The sequence below is a fragment of the Bactrocera dorsalis genome, chromosome 4, assembly GCF_023373825.1.
Source record: "Bactrocera dorsalis isolate Fly_Bdor chromosome 4, ASM2337382v1, whole genome shotgun sequence".
Classification (NCBI taxonomy): domain Eukaryota; kingdom Metazoa; phylum Arthropoda; class Insecta; order Diptera; family Tephritidae; genus Bactrocera; species Bactrocera dorsalis.
The window spans coordinates 17,977,785-17,996,644 of NC_064306.1; the positions used below are offsets into that span (position 1 = coordinate 17,977,785).

Below are 18,860 nucleotides of genomic sequence, written 5' to 3' on the forward strand. Positions count from 1 at the left end.
ATAATTTTTGGTTATCATGCACTCATATTGAAACAAAATTTGAGTTTTCGTTATAAATTGGATAAATTTGGTTATTATATCTGTCAGCGACTTCCATATATTTTTGATGATACATTGGTTTGTATTTTAGGCCGAGATATATATATTATTGTATTTAAAATATGAGTTTGAGTGCATATTAACCAAAAAATATAACTATTTTATATCCAAAACTTAATTTTGTTTCAATATGAGTGCATGATAACCAAAAAATATAACTACTTTATATCCAAAATTGAAACAAAATTTAAGTTTTCGTTATAAAATGGATAAATGTTGGTTATTATATCTTTCAGCGATTTCCATTTATTTTTGATGATACATTGGTTTGTATTTTAGACGACGATATATAATTATATTTAAATATGAGTTTTGGGTATAAAGTGGTTATATTTTTCGGTTATCATGCACTCATATTGAAACAAAGTTTGAGTTTTCGTACTGTACTGTATACTTTACACTTTATTACGTAATATTATTATATAATATTACTAATACATGTATATAATATTACTTATTTGCTTAATAAATTTAAAAAAGAAAATATCCATATGCATGAATAGAGGAATTTTTGCGAAAAAAGAGGAATTTCAGCGAATTGCCTTATCATCACACGGCAGCGTTCCCTTTCGTCGTAATTTTTAAAATAAAGATTTTTTAGGTAAAAAACCTGCTAAAAGTGTAAAATATGAGGGGTATTCTCTTGCTCTTGCAAAACCCGGTGCACGGTGCAAGAATTGCAGATTTACAACGGCACAACAACAAACACACACAGAAAAATATTTGCAAGGGCTGTAAAATATGTCAGACCAAAACCCATGTATATTTGCGTGCAATGTCACGCAAAAATAAAATTGCAACCCTGTTGTAGTTCCCATTTTACATAAAGACATGTTACGTCGTTAAATTGTTGAGAAAGGTAAGATTATAATTTCTATTTAAATTATAAAGTTTTGTTACAGTTTTTTTTGTTAAAAATGTATGCAGAAGGTGCGCCAATTCACAATAGCCATGCACAATAGTCATTTACAATAAATTGACTGAATCAGTCGCTCATATATCACTAGATTCTGCAATGGGTGCTCTCGTGCCCTTGTATATTTCGGTGTAGTATTTTTGCAATCTGCAATCTTTTAAGACCAAGAGAATACCCCTATGGATTTATTTAAAAGATTATAGTGTAATTTAATTAATTTGAAGAAAAAAATGTGAATAAAGTGTGTTTATCGTGGTGAAATAGCTTCTTTAAATGTTCGAATTTTGCGAATTTTTGAACTTTAAGGTCGAATATCTCGTAAACTAAGCGTTTGCTATAACCCTATATGTTTTTTAATCAGGAGGACTTCCTCTTTCCAACGGTACCTTCAAATCGCGGCCGCAAAGAAATCCGAATTGTGCCTGGACTTGTTCATATTGCCAATATAGCCTGAAAATTTCTTGTGTCCGACAAAATTCCCTGCAATACGGAGGTAACAGGATGCACAAACGCATTTATACAGTTACATTTTCTGTAATTTTCAATTACATAAGGAGGATGGAGTCATATGTAGAAGTTCACGCAAGTGAGGAAAGTTCTCTGTGCGCATGCGGTTTACTCGTGTATGGGCTTGAGGGCATACCGATCCATGTTCGCGAAAAAGTTTGATTTTTTACGATCGGTGTGCGCACATGTGTGTCGTGTATGGCGCTGTGTGCACACACAACCTCATTTCTCTCGTGACGCTGAAAAGTGAAGATCGCGGACGAACAATGGCAACTGTTAAGGGAGGAGCCTGCTTTAAAGGCCTCAAAAAATCGATTTTTCTGAGGATTTTTTGGGAGGGAAAGATTTAATTGATTCAAGCGAAATTTCTAGGCTTTATAGTTATAACATCTTTCACAAATTCTTTGGATACGAAATCTTCGATATTCTGCCTTTGGGAAGTAATTGCCTAAAGCATCTCGCATGTGCATTTTTCGGACGGTGGGCAGGATGCAGGTCGCCATTTCTAACAAAAACAAAAAATTTAAACAGATTCATATTTTTTAATAATTTATCTTGTAGTTAAACTAAGAAAATTTTCAAAAAAGTGTAAAATTTTATAAATTTTTCAAAAATTAAAAAAAGTAGTTTTTGACCAAAAAAATTTTACTTTATGTTGTTTAAAAATATGTTCAAACTTGACTTTTCTTAGATAATTTTATTCCAAAGATAATAAACTATGCCCCAATTCTATACGACGTTTAGTTTTTTCCTATCCTGCCCGTCAATTAAGAATAATCGTAAAAATGAAAAACCGAGAAATCGCGCTTCAAAGTTTTGGCTTTTTGCCCAAGCGCTCATATATCTGCTAGACGCACGGTCACTATTTCCTTTCTAGCTTCGATAATATTTAGAATTCCCATCTATAACTTTGTGGACATATTCTTACACATTTTTCAAAGAGATTTAAGCAAAAAAAACAATCCATTGTTTGAAGCTTCTAAAGCAGGCTACCCCATTAATAAAGATTTCGTATCAGAATTTATTGATCTTATAAAAAATGAATTAGCAATTTGGCAAACGAAAAGTGATAAATATAAAAATAAAATTGAGAAAAATAAAAGTTGGAATAACTTATTAACGAAATACAAAGAAACAGATTGCTGGCCGTGATCTCACACGATATTTGTTTAAGGTTAGTGGAAATAAAGTAAGTTAGACAAAATAAGCTTAATAAAATTATGAAATTATTTTTTTCCAGTTGCAGCTGTACGGTGGCTATACATACGTTTAATCAAACCCATGCCTTTGAAACTATGCATAATGAAAGATACTTTGATAAATCGTATCCCAGCAGGATATGGTAGACATTGATTAGAGAGCAAGGTAAATGATGCAGCATGATTGTATCGCTTACTCCGACCAGTGAAAATTAACACGGCGATGTCCTACGAAAAGTAACAGATCACCCCTTTCGCTTACGATAAGGACGAAGAATTCTTCGATGCCAAAGTTAACGGAGAATTCTTCTATGCCAAGGTCAGTAGTAGAATAGAAATAATTGTATATTAATTTTGCTTTATTTATAAAAATACTTGTATGAAATCCGTTATGAAAATAAGTATTTATGTATAAAAAGGAATGGGTTTCTTTTGATTTTGTGGCTGAGTCTCTTTTCTTTATTTTCCAAGCAACGAGACTTAAAGAAAGGGCTTTGGCGAGACTGATGCTTTTTTGAGTTTGGTGAACACATCCGATTTGGTGAAGCCTTCTACTTTTACACATTCTACAAAAAAAGATGAAACCGTACATATGTAATTATAAATTTCCTTCAATGATAAAAACACGAATAACTTACCAAATAGTAACTCATTAAAGTGCTTCACTTTCTTAATTTTTAATATTAATATTATTTCTTTATTCAAAGTTTAAACACAAAATTAAACAAAATTTTTAATTAAAATAGCAGCTCACCTAAACACAACCAACTTTCTGCAAATTTTCTTCAAATGCTTGACGATTTGACGAAATAATGAAAATATATATTTACTTATAAATTTTATTTCATCAACTTGTATTTGTTGTTTACATATTGTATCGTAGCGTTTTTCATGTATTTACTTGATTGTAAGTATGAACACAGTAGAATTTAGCTGCATAACTTATTTTTATGCATTACTTAGTATCGAAGAATTCTACATAGAATTTGCACGACATTTTAACAATACTGTATATTTTTATGATGTTAACCTGATATACTTAATATAATATAATTATAATATAATATAATAATTATATTATTATTACAAATGAGTGACATATTCGAGACGCAAGATGAAGGTGGTAAGTTAAAAGGAAAATACTCATCGAAATAAGTATAAATATATTAAAAATTATTAATTTTTTGGTAGAGATTCCAATCGTTGAGAGGATTGAGCGGCGCCAGTATCCAGTCATATAAATATCAAGAACACAACAAAACACAGGTAATTTTTAACTTAAAGCTTCTAATAAAATATATATTAACTTTTTAAATTTAAGATATTCTTGAAGCGTAAAAAGGATCATTTCGGGCCAAAAGAATATACAAGAAAGGCTAGACAAATTGGAGGAAAACGTATTTTTAATTTTGCAGAACCAAAAAACCCTTAGTGCAGGCCAATCGTCACTGGTTCACAACCAAACCGCTATATTTGAAAAACTTAATGAAATAGAGTCGAAAGTAAGTGTTTTACAATATGTATGTACACATAGTAATAAAAGTAAATCTAAGACTTTATTTATATCTTTTCGCGTAAATTTATTTCTTAGATTATCGAAAAGGCTGAGGTTTTGGCGCAAAATACGTCGATCAGAGAATGCAAAGTTCTCTTAAAACGAGTGGAGCAGTCAGTGTGCCGCATGACCGGCGAAGTGATTGACGAAGAGCTGGACGACGTCGCTAGCACTTTTCCGATGGAGTCGCAAGCAACAGTTGCGGAAGTGGAAGATAGACTGCAAAGCCAAGATTAGGCCCAAACAATGGTAACCTAAAAAAATATTATAAAATATAATAAGTTTACTACTAGTTACAATACTTTTACTTCTTTTCAGACTACATTCCTCCATAAACTTAAACTTAAAGGCGCCAGTGATAATGTGGCAGACGTAATACCGAAGGTTTTCTCAGATGAGCTCTTGGAAGGATATAATTGGGATGGCAGGTGGAGCAAGAAATCCCTATGCAAGTTGGCGCTGGTTGATACCATTTTAAGAAGTACATACATATATATAATTTCAACTTAATGTTTACTTAAAATGTTTACTAATATATATTTTTCTTTTAATTTAAATGTGTTTCAACAACAAGGGTGTAGGAGTTTCGAAAAAAAATATAAAGCGGTCAATACTGCTCAGCTATCACAGATTAAATTATTTATTTGAAAAACAAACGAAATAACACAAGTATAAACGGTTTTGGATCTGGGCAACCAAAAGTGGTTTCTATGACAATTGATGACACTGAATCCGAATCTTCATTTCGTTTTTTAAGATTGATTCTAATTTTTGAAATAATCAAGAAATTAATTTTTTATGATTTTTGTCAAATAATATTCATTTTATTAACTTAACATATCAGAAATGAAAACTGGTGGAACTTTTCCTTTTGTATTGTTTAGTATCTGTTTCACGTATTAGAGTCCAACAGTAGTCGCTCATCATGCCTTCATCCCAAAATCCTTGGTATCTTCTTTCAATGTTGGCTAGATCTTGGTGTAGCCGCTCTCCTTGTTCGTCGCTCGTATCACCCAAGTTTTCGGGAAAAAAATCGAGATGGGAATGCAGAAAATGGATCTTTAGAGACATTCTAGCTCCAATCTTTCGATAATTTTGCAACATATCGCCAATAATTTCCTTAAAATTAGGGGATTTGTGATTACCAAGAAAGTGGTGAACGATATTTTGAAAAGATGCCCATGCGGCTGCTTCATCGGGCGATAAATTTTTTATCAGCCATTAATTTTCTAATATCAGGTCCGACAAATATTCCTTCTTTGATTTTTGCATATGACAATTTAGGAAACAACTTAACTAAATACTGAAAAGCCGGTCCTTCACGGTTTAAAGCTTTGACGAAGTTCTTTATAAGGCCTAGTTTAATGTGAAGAGGTGGCAGGAAAATGTCTTGTGGATTTACAAGTGGTTCAGCGGAGACGTTTTGCTATTCAGGCTCATATTGAGTACGACTTTGCCATTCTTTTCTCACATAATAATGTTGAGTTGCGCGGCTATCCCACAAGCATAAAAAGCAACAAAATTTGGTGAATTGAGATTGCATCCCAGTTAAGATACCAATTACCTGTTGAAATAATATAAAAAATAAATGTTTTCGATTTAATTGGAATCAATGTTTAAACCTTTAGATCGCCACATATTTTCCATTTATGATTATTGTATTTGATGAAGCACAGGATCTTCCGCATTGTTTCGTAGCATTCCTTCGTTTTGTACTGCATGAGCAATGGGAATATATGGGTTTTTATTTCCATTGTGGAGAAGAGGAGCTTTTAGGCTGTATTTGGAACCATCAATGAATAAACGCCATTCGTTTCGATCGTACGGTGTATTCATTTCATTAAATAAACCATTAATATCGTTACAGAAACTTATGTTGTCTTCTTTTTTGAAGAACGGTCGAAGTGTCTGATTTCTGTTTCTGTATACAGTAACTTGTGTTCGAGAGTCTAGATATTTCCATTGCTGCAACCGTGATGCTAGCAACTCTGCTTTTTGTTTGGACAAATTCAAATCACGAATCAAATCGCTTAGTTCGTCTTGCGAAATTAAATGTGTCTCTTCCATGACAAAGTCGTTATCATTATTCGGGGGTGATGGAGCTAAAGCTTCCAGGACGTTTCCACTTATACTTGGACAAACTGGCAATGAATCATTAGCAGTAAGTGGAACTGGCTTGGATACTGATGATACATCAGGATATTCATATTTTGCTATTTTTTTTGCATTTATGCCCTTAATTTTCATCAAACAAAAGTAGCAATCATCTACACGGTTTTTAGGTTCTCTCCAGAGCGCTGGCATTGAAAAGGAAAAGTACTCACGTTCTCTCAATGACCACTTATACAGTGTTTTGCATGCGTTACAAATAAATTTCGGTATCCATGACTTATGAGTGTCTGCTACTCTGAAACCAAAGTAGTGCAGATACGCATCTTTGAGCGCATTTGTTATTATTTTGCCACTTTTTTAATCATATAACTACCACAAACGTAACAAAAACACTTTGAATCTACTTTGCAATACTGTCTCTGCATTTTTATTTGCTCTAATCACTTATTTTATTTTACTGCTACAGTTAAAATGACCTTTCAAGCAGTGCCTGTAAGATTGGGAGAATTTTCTTCAATCGGTATTTAATTACTGTGCTTCAAACTGTGCTTGTAACAGTCTTAAAAAACTAAATGCATATTCGAATTCAGCATATCAAATATACTAGTTAAAAATCGTTCTTATCTGCTCAGATCCAAAAGTTGACCTGAATTTGTAAACTTGTGTAATTAAATTTAAAAACTAAACAAATTAAAACAAAAAAATGAAGCTTTAATTTTACATTAATTTTTTTTATTTTTGTACAATTTTTTTTAATATGAATTAATGAATATTACATGAATTAAAATGAATTTAATTTTTTCTAAATAAACTAAATTACAATAAATTAATAAATGCATAATTTTTACATGTGCTTACACCATATATGATTGTCACAACTGCATGATATTTACATCATATGTGATAGTCCCACATGCCTGAATTTTACATCACATATGATTGTCACAACTGCATGATATTTACATCATATGTGATAGTCACACATGCCTGAATTTTACATCACATATGATTGTCACCACTGCATGTTTTTTACATCATATGTGATAGACACACATGCATGATGTTGGCATAAAGCATAACAGGTATTCATGACCGTTGGAGTGAGCAGTGTAGCTATATGTTGTTCAGGTTGTTAAACCCAGTATGTAAGAAAGAAATGCAATATCACATGTATACAAAAGTTTTTGTCAACTTTTTCGTATTGCCCTTAAAAATGTGATAGAAACTTGCACTGAGCCAATGACAGAAAATTGTGTCACTAGTGATTGTATTATGATTGATCATATGATTATCATCGTTCTTGTAGGGGATATGACATCAAGCATTATAGGAAACAACTGCCATCGATTGTTTTCAACTAACGAATATTACTAATTTTTTCTTTACTACAGTTACCCGATGGTTGTGTGATAAATGTTTTGATGCGCTGTTCCAATCGCATTTAATAAACGTTGAAGGACAAGGCATAGCTGGGTTATAGTACTATGTTCGGACCGACAACAAAAACATGTTTTCGTGGGAAAAACTGGTTTTCGCTTGTGTTTTTGTCCATGTAATACATATCTATGAAACGAAAACACATTGAAAAGTAGTTTTCGCTGAAAACTACTTGACAACTTACATTCCACTCATTATAATCGGTGCTTGCTCTAGTTTAATCGATTTTATTGGATTTTATTGATATTTATTTACATTCCATATACAAATAAAGCTGGCACTTATTAGGAGGATTATCTTGCTCTTGCAAAACCCTTGCACGATCCAGAATTTTCCTCTAGGTGCAAAGGCACAACAACAAACACACCCAGTAATTATTTGCAATGGCTGTAAAATATGTCAGAAAACCCATGTTTATTTTCGTGCCGTTATATATCAGTAGATTCTGCAATGGGTGCTCTCTTGGCCTTGCATATTTCGGTACAGAATTTTTGCATTTTGTGTCATTGGGCAATCTTGCTAGAGCAAGAGAATCCTCCTATTGATAGTTGTCAGTGAAAACTCAACAAAAAAACACACAATGTCGGTCCGAACGACTTAGATTTCACAACCCACAAATGTGTTTTCAAAATGTTTTCAATGTCGGTCCGAACATAATATAAGTGTTTAACACCATAATCGATATACGACCCGTATTGTACAAGTATATCGTGTCATCTAGTGTTTCGTGTGCTCAAGTATGATGTTGATAAATTAGCGATAAGTAATTGCAATGAAAAAATGTAAAAAAGAAATCTATCTGTTACTCTTCGGTTAACAGCGTCCTTTTCCTTGCCCACTTGTTTGCTGAAAATACGACATTACTGAAAATAGTAATTGCGTACGGGTTACAGAAAACTGGTTCATAGGTTATTTGTTTGATTACTGCTTGGATTCAGAAAACACCCTAGATGACGCATATTAGAGAAGGAGCTAGTAATCTCAATAAGGAAATGCTATTGGACTCCATGTTATTTAAAAATTTATGATATAACATTTGAAAAATGATATAACATGTTAAAAATTTGTGCAAAGTGATTAACAGAACCATTTTTTTTGATTGTGGCTTTATGTACCTGGTGTTCATTTTTATTGTTTTCTTTTTTATTTTTTTAATTTCGACAATAGTGATAACCAAAAAATGGGCATTCGAATCGGAAAAGTCGCGCAAAGTTTGGTTGAACCTGCTACACAGGTATGCATAGCTGCGTTATTAACTATTTATTTATTTACTTAGTGTTTTTTATATTTTTCCTTTCCAATTTGATGGTGTGACGTCAAATACCGTAACATTGTGTTGACATATATATTTGTTTTTTATAGTAGGAGGAAGCATCGAAAGCCGGAGTGCGGGACTTTAATCCGCTAAGCCTAACCTACTCCCACCTCATGTCTCTCCCACGGGACCACTGGAAAAAGTATTACTTCATGGGAGAAAAGAAGACGTTTAAGTCCCCTCTATTGCACGAACCGACTGACGCCTAATCTGTTCTAATTGTCTAAATTTTGTCATAATTTGATTTTCCGCTACGCTAACAGCTTTCCACTTTACAGAGGACTCGCACATAAGTGCTGTCAAAAAATGAAGTTTGTCACGGTTGCTGCCACATTGCAAAGCTTTTAATTCTCTCTTTGCTGTGGTAGACGTCTCTGATAAGTTATATATTCGCGCGAATGCATACAGGTTAACTGAACTTATTACCTTAGCTATTAAACATCGTCAGTTCGAACGCACACATCCTTCATTTGCCATCATTTTAGATAACGCATTATATATTTTATTTGCTTTACATGTCGCATTTTCGAGTCTTGAGTCTACTATTACCTCAAGATACTTCAACTGCGGTTGTGAGGTAATCTCACATTCTCATATGGTCAGCGATATTTTCTCTGCAATTTTCCTGGAGCTTATGAGCAGGACTCAGCCAGCTCTAGACTCATGGTAGCAAACCATCGGCGCAAACCATTTATGCTGTTATTGCATTTGATCCGGAGGTCATCCAGATGTTTACCTTCAGCTAGCACTATGAGGCCATCCGCATGTGCGATTGTTTTCACATTTTTTTGGTTGCGGTATTCTTAACATCCCGTCGTACATCAGGTTCCATAACAGCGGGCCTAAAACCGAGCCTTGCGCTACTCCACTGTGTGGATATATAAATAGTTAATTATATGTATGTTTTTTCTAATTGCAGATAGAAATTTTGATGTATGCAGTTTTATAAAATGTGCGTCATTTGGCCAATATACGTAACAATGCATTGGTACTGCATTTGAAATAATATGACCCAACAACCCCAAGGTTGCAACAATTATGTTATTAGTTCGTTTAATGGCCATGTGTAAACAAAGAACAGTTTTCCCAGTCACTTCAATCCAGAACAAAAATATGTCACAAAACGTTGGGTGAACACTTTGAACAACAAATGACCAATTTTTTGTACAGCATTTGCGGACGAGCAATTAGCTGCTGTAAGTGTAATACAAATAGTCAGAGCATTGCGATGAGTCCTTTGGCGGACTGAGTGAAAAAGTGAGCGATTTACCAGATAAGACAAAACTTGACGAATATATTGATGATATTTACAATAAAGTGGGAGAATGTAAGTTAACAATAATAAGTTAATGTTTAAATTCTGTATATTATTTTACGCATATGTCAACACTTTAAAATTGAATGAATATACTTTAACAAATACAAACACAAAATAATTTAATTCATTTAAGATATTTGCATATTTCGGAGGAAAAATCTCAAGTCGGACCCAATCATTATTATTATATTTAAATACTCTACATTAATTAATTTATTTACGAGTGATATTGTTCACCGCTAAACCACTTTTTTTCAAGCCGCTCCTGGAGATTCACTGTCACAGGCTTATTTATTAATATTTCTCATTGAATTTTTTTTCTAATATATGTACATACTAAAAAAGTTGTACAACAATATGTCATTAAATTGAATAAAATTATATTACTCATGTCGTCGCAAAAAAAAAAAACACAAATATATCCTTTTTTTTTGCCTTTAAAACCTTAATCCTAAATGTATATGTACGTATATGTAAATGATCAGTATGACAAGACGAGTTGAAAATCAATTAAAGTGCCATAACTAAACTCCACAATACGATACAAGATTAGAATTTGGCACACCGAACGGCATTAGAGAGGAGCATCAGGGTGTAGAAATAGATGAAATCGGATGATAACCTCGCCCATTGACCATTTAACTGTTTTGTTAAAAATTAGCAATTGCGCCATAAATCAATAAATAAGGGTGTAACATCTCAGGACCTACTTCACCAATTTCTAACAAATTCGGTAGGTAATATTATCTGGATATGCCCTCGTTATGTTGCCAAAATGGGCGAAGTAGAGAAAAAACTACTTCCCACGTATCACAATTTAAAATTCCTTCTGATTTTTTTTTTACAGTATTCTAATGAAGCATCAATGGATACATCGAGATAGACTTTTGCATGAATAATGGCATCCAAGTGTGCCACCTTGCGACCAAAGGTTGTTAAAATCGAGTTAGAACTGTTCAAGGTGCCAGATACCGAACAGAAGTTCCAGTTGGGAATTTTTTATCTAAAATGTCGGTTAGTACTTTCCTGATAATAACATTTTACATTGTTTAAAATGTATTCAATCGGATCAATACTTCCCGTAGCGTCATCAGATCACATTTTTCTGTAAATAATTTGTGGTAATGCCAAATATAGATATAACTCGAAAATCGAGTTTTCTCGTAAAATAATCGAATGTCAATAACTGGAGATCGATTCCGAAAAATCGATTATTTTACGAGAAAACTCGATTTTCGAGTAGAATCGGAATCGAGTTTACCATCCCTACTGGCAGCTATCGGGGCACATATAAAACCTCGGCACAATAACTACCACAAAAAAAATTATTTTTTTTCCATGTTATTTATATGGAAAACAGAAAATTTGAAATAGGCACCTCTTAATATTAATATTAAGACCTCATCTTTTGAGTGACTTTTTTTTACACATTTTCGAAAGTTTTGAGTCTGTTTTTCAGTTGAAAAAAAAGGTTGCCTCAGAATGACACACCCTAATGTACATACATATGTAATTTTGTGTTCATGTAAACAAATTTGAAAGAATCATTCGCATTACGTTTGTAAATTTGTCTACACACAACTTTGTATGTAAATATGTATATACACCCATTGTTTCATACAAAAACTCCGTTGTCACTTACAACCAAACTTTGTCAAAAAGTCAATGGTAGAAAATCGGAGCTGTACCGAAACCGCTTCCCTAGCCGCTGTACAGCTCCGCCTACAAGCCAGTGTAAATATGTATGTTTGTTGTGAGCTTGCATATATATGTATCAACGCAGCTGCGTAAAAATATTTCAGAATTACAAAATATTTTTTATATTCCTTGACAAATACAGTCAATCCTGGTTATGTGTCACATTCAAAGATACAGATATTTGTAGTTAGTTAAAAATAAAAATATAATATGGTACATAAGCGACTGCGGATACTTAAATGAGTCGTACTTAAAACAATAATTTCTATGTATTTCAAAAAACAAACCGTGAGATGCAGCAAGGTATAATATAGGCTGTTATGAGTGATGAGGGAGGGATTTGATTTTCATTTAAGCGGAGTAGTACTTAGCCGGGATTGACTGTACACATGAATCAGAGGAATATTGAATGCTTTCTTTGAAATATTTCTTGACTTGGATCGACAAATAAACTATGTATGTTGGCAATTTTATTCTAGATATATATTTGCGGGGTTGACACTTTTTCCTTCTCATACATTTCAGAAATATATTCAATTTATGATTTTTAGCTTTTGAAATCGTCGCGAAAAGACGCTTGTAAGGCAAGGCATGTGATGTAATGGCGTCTGCTTTTATGAATGAATCGAATATACTTTTTGAAAGTACGTTTGCGTTCATGAATGAAAATTTTGTTGTTGTGTAATTTACTATAAATTTTGACGTCGGCAATTTGCCCGCCATATTGGTTTCTGATGCTTTTTCAAACGATTGTTGTTTTTGTAGAACAATATATGTAATTTTTGCGGGTGACATATCCACATATTTACATATGTACTCATATTGTAAGTAGATTTTTGAGACTATTGTTGTTTTTCCAGAAGAATGTTTGTATTTTTTGATTTACATGCGTACGCATATATTTAAGTATAATTTTTGTGAGAATGTCATACGCACATACATGCATATGTGTGTACGCGCGCTTTTTATATTACTGATGAATGATAATACCTTGATTTGAAATTGATTTATACTCGTACTTGCATTCATATCTGCAGGATAGATACGTATGAAAGTTTTAAATGATAAGAGGTGTGATTTACATATATTATTATTGTAATATATTATGTTTTTAGGCTATTACGATAGTATTTCATATACATATGTATATAGCATATATACATATGTACATGCATACGAAATTATATAATATTATCAAAGATAAGAAAAATTTAAAAAGTAGCTTTTATTTGGACATTAACTAGAAATATTACCTTGAAAATAGCATAGCGTTGATAACGTTATTATTAAATGTTATCAATTTTGCATGAAATCACAAAAATTCGCAAAATGATATTCATACCAATTGATATTGTTACGAATTTACTGCTTGCTAGTTCACTTTGTTAGGTTCGTATCTCTGGATTGACAAATAAAACCAAAACTGTTTAATTTAATTCAACAACTCTTTATTTCACAACTCGTCTACACTATAGCAATTTACTCTTAGCACTGATTGATTACGTTGGCGCTGCCACGGCTTATATAGCCACGCACTTCTCGCTGATGCCGACGTGTCCTTCTAGAATATTGCGTCTGGAAATTACCAGAACATAATGCTATACGGCGCCAGACGCAAGCAGACAGCCGCGGCGCCAGACTCAGCAATTGTTTAAGTAGACAAGCAGACAGTGCGGCGCCAGATGTCTATTGTTTCGACAAACAGACAGCCGCGGCGCCAGATGTCTACAACAAGACAAATCCTATTCCATATACCTACAGCTATTGTTCATAATAAGGGATGCATATAGCAATACAAATACAACTTAATACTACTTTTGTAACACTGCCCTCCACTAAAGCCTAATCGTCCCGATTAGGCACAAATCCTCTTGAACCAAATGGGGCGAGCTTCTCCAAATGTACTACTTTCATTTTACATTGTGCTTTTCCATTTCTTTGTATGCGGTATACCACGTCATTTAGTCGTTTCATCACCATATAGGGTCCTTCCCAGGCTGTCTGCAGTTTCGGGGACAAGCTTTTCTTTCGAAGTGGATTGTACAACAAGACCAGATCACCTTCTTCAAAACCTTTTGAATTTGCCGCTTGATCGAACCGGTCCTTCATCTTATTGCTCATCAGATGCGTATGCTGTCTTACCATTAGATGCAATTCATTCATTTCTTCCTTTAAGGCAGAACAATTATCTCCATCATTTCTTACAGCTGTAGGATTCGTTCCAAACTTAAGATCAGCAGGGAGTCGCAGATCAGATCCGAAAATAATCTTTGCTGGCGTGTAACCAGTTGTCTCGTGCTTCGCTGAACGATACGCCAGCAGGAACATTTGGATGCACTTGTCCCAATTCCGTTGATCTTTATCAACGATTTTCCGCAGATGTTCTTCGAGCGTTCGGTTGAATCTCTCTACCATCCCATCTGATTGTGGGTGTAACGCTGTTGTCCGTGTCTTGTGGATGCCCAATAATGTACAGACTTCTTAAAAAATGGAAGATTCGAAATTCCTGCCTTGATCTGAGTGTAATTCGACGGGCTCTCCAAACCTTGTTATCCAATTTTCTACAAACGCTTCGGCTACTGTCTTCTCTTCTTGGTTTGGTAAGGCATATACTTCTGGCCATTTACTGAAATAGTCCATGACAACCAGTAGATATTTGTTTCCGGCCGTACTGGTTGGGAACGGACCTGCAACATCCATTGCGACTCGTTCAGATGGTGATCCCACGTTGTACTGTTGTAGCCTACCGCGACTTTTGGCTTTAGGACCTTTAGCTGCCATGCACTCTACGCAACTACTTATCCATTCTGCTATGGAATCTCGACAACCGATCCAGTAGAACCGTTGTTTAATCTTCTCTATAGTTTTTGTTCCTTTGGTGGTCGTACCCCATTTTCTTTGGCCATTACCAGCTTTGCAAGATCAGGGATGCGATGAGGAGTCCAATCATCTTCAGGTTCTATATTCAGTAATCGCACGTCGATTATACCTTCTTTTCCTTCTGATTTGGAGCAATGTTTACATTCCAGTGGACAAGGGCGACGTGATAATGCATCCGCATTTTTGTGGTGAATCCCCTTTCGATGTTCCGTTTCGAAGTCGTAATTCTGTAATCTTTCGATCCATCGTGCAATTTGGCCTTCCGGATTCTTAAACAGTAATAACCATTTTAATGCTGCATGATCAGTCCTCAGCAAGAATCGTTGTCCATACAAATACTTGTGGAAATGTTTTACACATTCCACCGCAGCTAGTAGTTCTTTTCGCGTCACACAGTAGTTTTTCTCTGGGTTCCCGAGCACACTGCTGGCATACCCAAATACACTTTCTTTTAAGTCGATGACCTGACACAGAACACCTCCAACTCCATAAGCGCTCGCATCTGTATCCAGGATGAATTTCTTTCCAGGTATTGGATAAGCCAAGATCGGAGCCGTACAATGTAGTTCTTTAAGCTGCTCAAACGCTTTTTCTTGTTCCAACTGCCATACAAACGGGCGATTCTTCTTTGTTAAATCATGTAAACTTCTAGCCACGTTCGCAAATCCAGGTACAAAACGGCGGTAATACGTGCATAAGCCGAGGAAGCTGCGGAGTTCATGTATGTTGGTGGGTCGAGGCCAATCTTTAACTGCTTTTATTTTTCCTTCCTCTGTGTGAATCCCCTCAGTTGAGACTTTATGTCCGAGATATGTGACCTGCTTCTTCCATAATGAACACTTTTTGGGATTCAAGCGTAATCCGGCTGATGCTATTCGCTGAAAGACTTCCTCTAGATTTTTCAGATGATCATCGAAACTTTTTCCCATGATGATAATGTCATCAAGATACACCAAACATGTCTTCCAGTTGAGTCCTTTTAACACATGTTCCATCAGTCGCTCGAACGTTGCAGGCGCATTACATAACCCAAATGGCATCACAGAGAATTCCCATAACCCGTCGCCCATACTGAAAGCGGTCTTTTCACGGTCACATTCATCAATCTCGACTTGCCAATATCCACTTTGTAGATCTAATGTAGAAAACCATTTCGCTCCAGACAAGGTGTCTAATGTATCGTCGATTCTTGGTAGAGGATAACTGTCTTTCTTTGTGACATCATTCAACTTCCTATAATCTACGCAGAAACGGGTGCTACCATCTTTCTTTTTAACTAAGACGATAGGTGAGCTCCATGGACTTATTGAAGGTTCGATTACACCGTTTTTGTGCATGTCTTCAATAATTTTGTTAGCATCTTCACGTTTTGCTAGTGGAACCCTACGCGGAGCTTGTCGGATTGGTTTAGCGTCTCCAGTATTTATGCGATGTTTGACAATGCCGGTTCTTCCTGTGTTTCCTTCGTTTGCAAATATGGATGCGTATTTTTCTAATAGTTTTTCTGCTTTTAATTTTTCATTTCCATGCAGTTCGTTCAGCAAATTATTTAGGAGTGTAGGACTTATCTGCTGTGGCTCAATAGTAGGCTTCTGTTGTGACCGTTCGCATCGTGCTATTGCACTTATATTCTGGCATTGTCCAATTACTGCTCCTTTCTTCAGACTTATAGGCGTGTTGAATTCATTCACTACTCTGACCGGAATGGTGGCGTCTTCTCTAGTTTTCACAAGCGTTCTTCCTACCAATATGGGTGTATCTATTTTTGTTGGTTCCACAATCCACAATTCTTCAGTCCCACCTCCTCCATTCACTTTAGCCCATACTATCGCCTCAGATTTTGGTGGAATACTCTGATTATCATCAACAATCACCCTCTTACTTTCAACGTTGGTCACATATCCGGTGTTTATAGGCATCTCCATGTTCTGGCAAAACAGCATTTGCTTGTTTAAATCCAAAGTAACCCCGTGATCAATCATGAAATCTACTCCCATTATAATTTCATCCGTGATTTCTGCTACGATGAAGGTGTGATTAACTTCCAGGGTACCAATCATCACTTCGCAAAACACTTTTCCCGCGACAGCTGCTTCCTCTACGGTGGCCGTTCGAAGCTTGCAACCGACTAATGGTTCAACCGTTCCTCTTACCACATCCGGTCGGATAATTGAATGTGTGGCACCAGTATCCAAAGTAAGCGTTGACAGTCGTCCATTTACGATACCGTTTATAGTAAGATTGTTGTCATGGCGACCTATTTGTGATATCGAGATGGCGGGGCAAATAGTTGTGGGAACCAGCTCACGCCCCTTTGAACTGTTCCGTTTTAGTTTAACGACTTGTGAGATGTGGATGCTCCGTCCTCGTTATCTGTTGGTTGTTTCCGTTTTGATGGGTTTACTTTTATATTGCAATTTCGGGGAAAGTGACCCGCTTTTCCACAGTTGAAACATCTTCCTGTTGTATTTACTCGCGGTGCAGCAATTGTCTTCAGAGCCTTCAATATTTCTTCCATCAGCGCCGGTTGTTCCATTTCAACCCTTTGTACTTTGTGTGCTGGTTTACTTAGTAGAGAAGCTGTTTCCTGTGTGAGGGCGTGCGAAACCGTTTCAGCAAACGTTCTTTTTGGCAATGCATATGTGGCGCGTTTGGTGTCCACATAACTAATTCCATTTATGAAACATTGAATTTTCACCCTCTCAATGTAATCCACAGGTGCATCTGCATTTGCCAAATGAGCCAGTCGTTCTATGTCAGTTGCAAACTCTTGCAATGACTCGTTCATCTTCTGACCCCTATTTTGCAGTTCGATCTGGTATATTTGTTTCCGGTGCTCACTGCCATATTGTCTTTCTATCGCACTTATCAATGCCTCATATGTAGTTGTCCCGTTCACAGTCTGGAATAGTCTGAAGGATTTCTGCCGCAGGTCCTTTCAATGATACAAACAAGGACGCCACTTTGTCCGCTGCATTCCAGTTATTGGCCATTGCTGTCTTTTCAAACTGAAGTTTGAAAATTTGAAATGGAATACTTCCATCGAATGTGGGTGCCTTCAATCTTTGATTATTTGTAGATGGTGCAGGGCCAAGTAGTTGCAGTTCTCGCACACGATTACTTAATTGCAGAACTTCTGATTTGAAATTTTCTTCGCCATTTTTTAAAGTGCTTAATTCGTCTTCAAATTTTGAAAATTTCTCTTGCACTTGTTTTTGTAGTTGTGTATTATTTTCCGTAATCTGTTGTGTAAGGCGAGACTCTAACTGTGATGTATTTTCAGCTATTTGCGTCATTTGCTGTGCCAAACGATTTTCTGTTTGCTCTACATTTTCTGTTATTTGTGATATATTTTCAGCTATTTGCTGTGCCAGACGATTTTCTGTTTGCACTGCATTTTCTGCCATTTGTTTAATAGCCACTAACAGCATGTTCATGTCCACACTCGATGTTGTTCGTTGTTCTTCTACTTTTTCTTCTACCTTTGTAGAAGTTTCTGGCCCATCAAATTCGAACTCGTCCACATTAATTCCATCCGCTTCCATTGCTTCACGTAATCGTGCCTGCAGATCCGCCTTTTGCCCGCTTATCGGGAAATTACGCTCCTCCAGTTCCTTTTTTAATTGCTGAATTCTCAATTCTCCGAATTTAACCATCTTGAATTTGGATTATTTGACAATCCCACTTCTGACACCAATTGTTACGAATTTACTGCTTGCTAGTTCACTTTGTTAGGTTCGTATCTCTGGATTGACAAATAAAACCAAAACTGTTTAATTTTATTCAACAACTCTTTATTTCACAACTCGTCTACACTATAGCAG

The 18,860-nt window shown here is 35.4% G+C and overlaps 1 protein-coding gene and 1 long non-coding RNA gene across 2 annotated transcripts in view; both read left to right on the forward strand.

The window, feature by feature from the left end:
• LOC125778134 (uncharacterized) overlaps positions 1 to 18,860 on the forward strand; it is a 171,888-nt gene that overhangs the window by 83,977 nt on the left and 69,051 nt on the right. The gene's annotated exons all lie outside the window — the stretch shown is intronic.
• LOC125778187 (uncharacterized) lies at positions 1,623 to 4,217 on the forward strand. Its single transcript, XR_007422554.1, has 3 exons — positions 1,623 to 2,696; positions 2,763 to 3,987; positions 4,043 to 4,217. It is a non-coding gene; the product is annotated as an uncharacterized LOC125778187 (long non-coding RNA).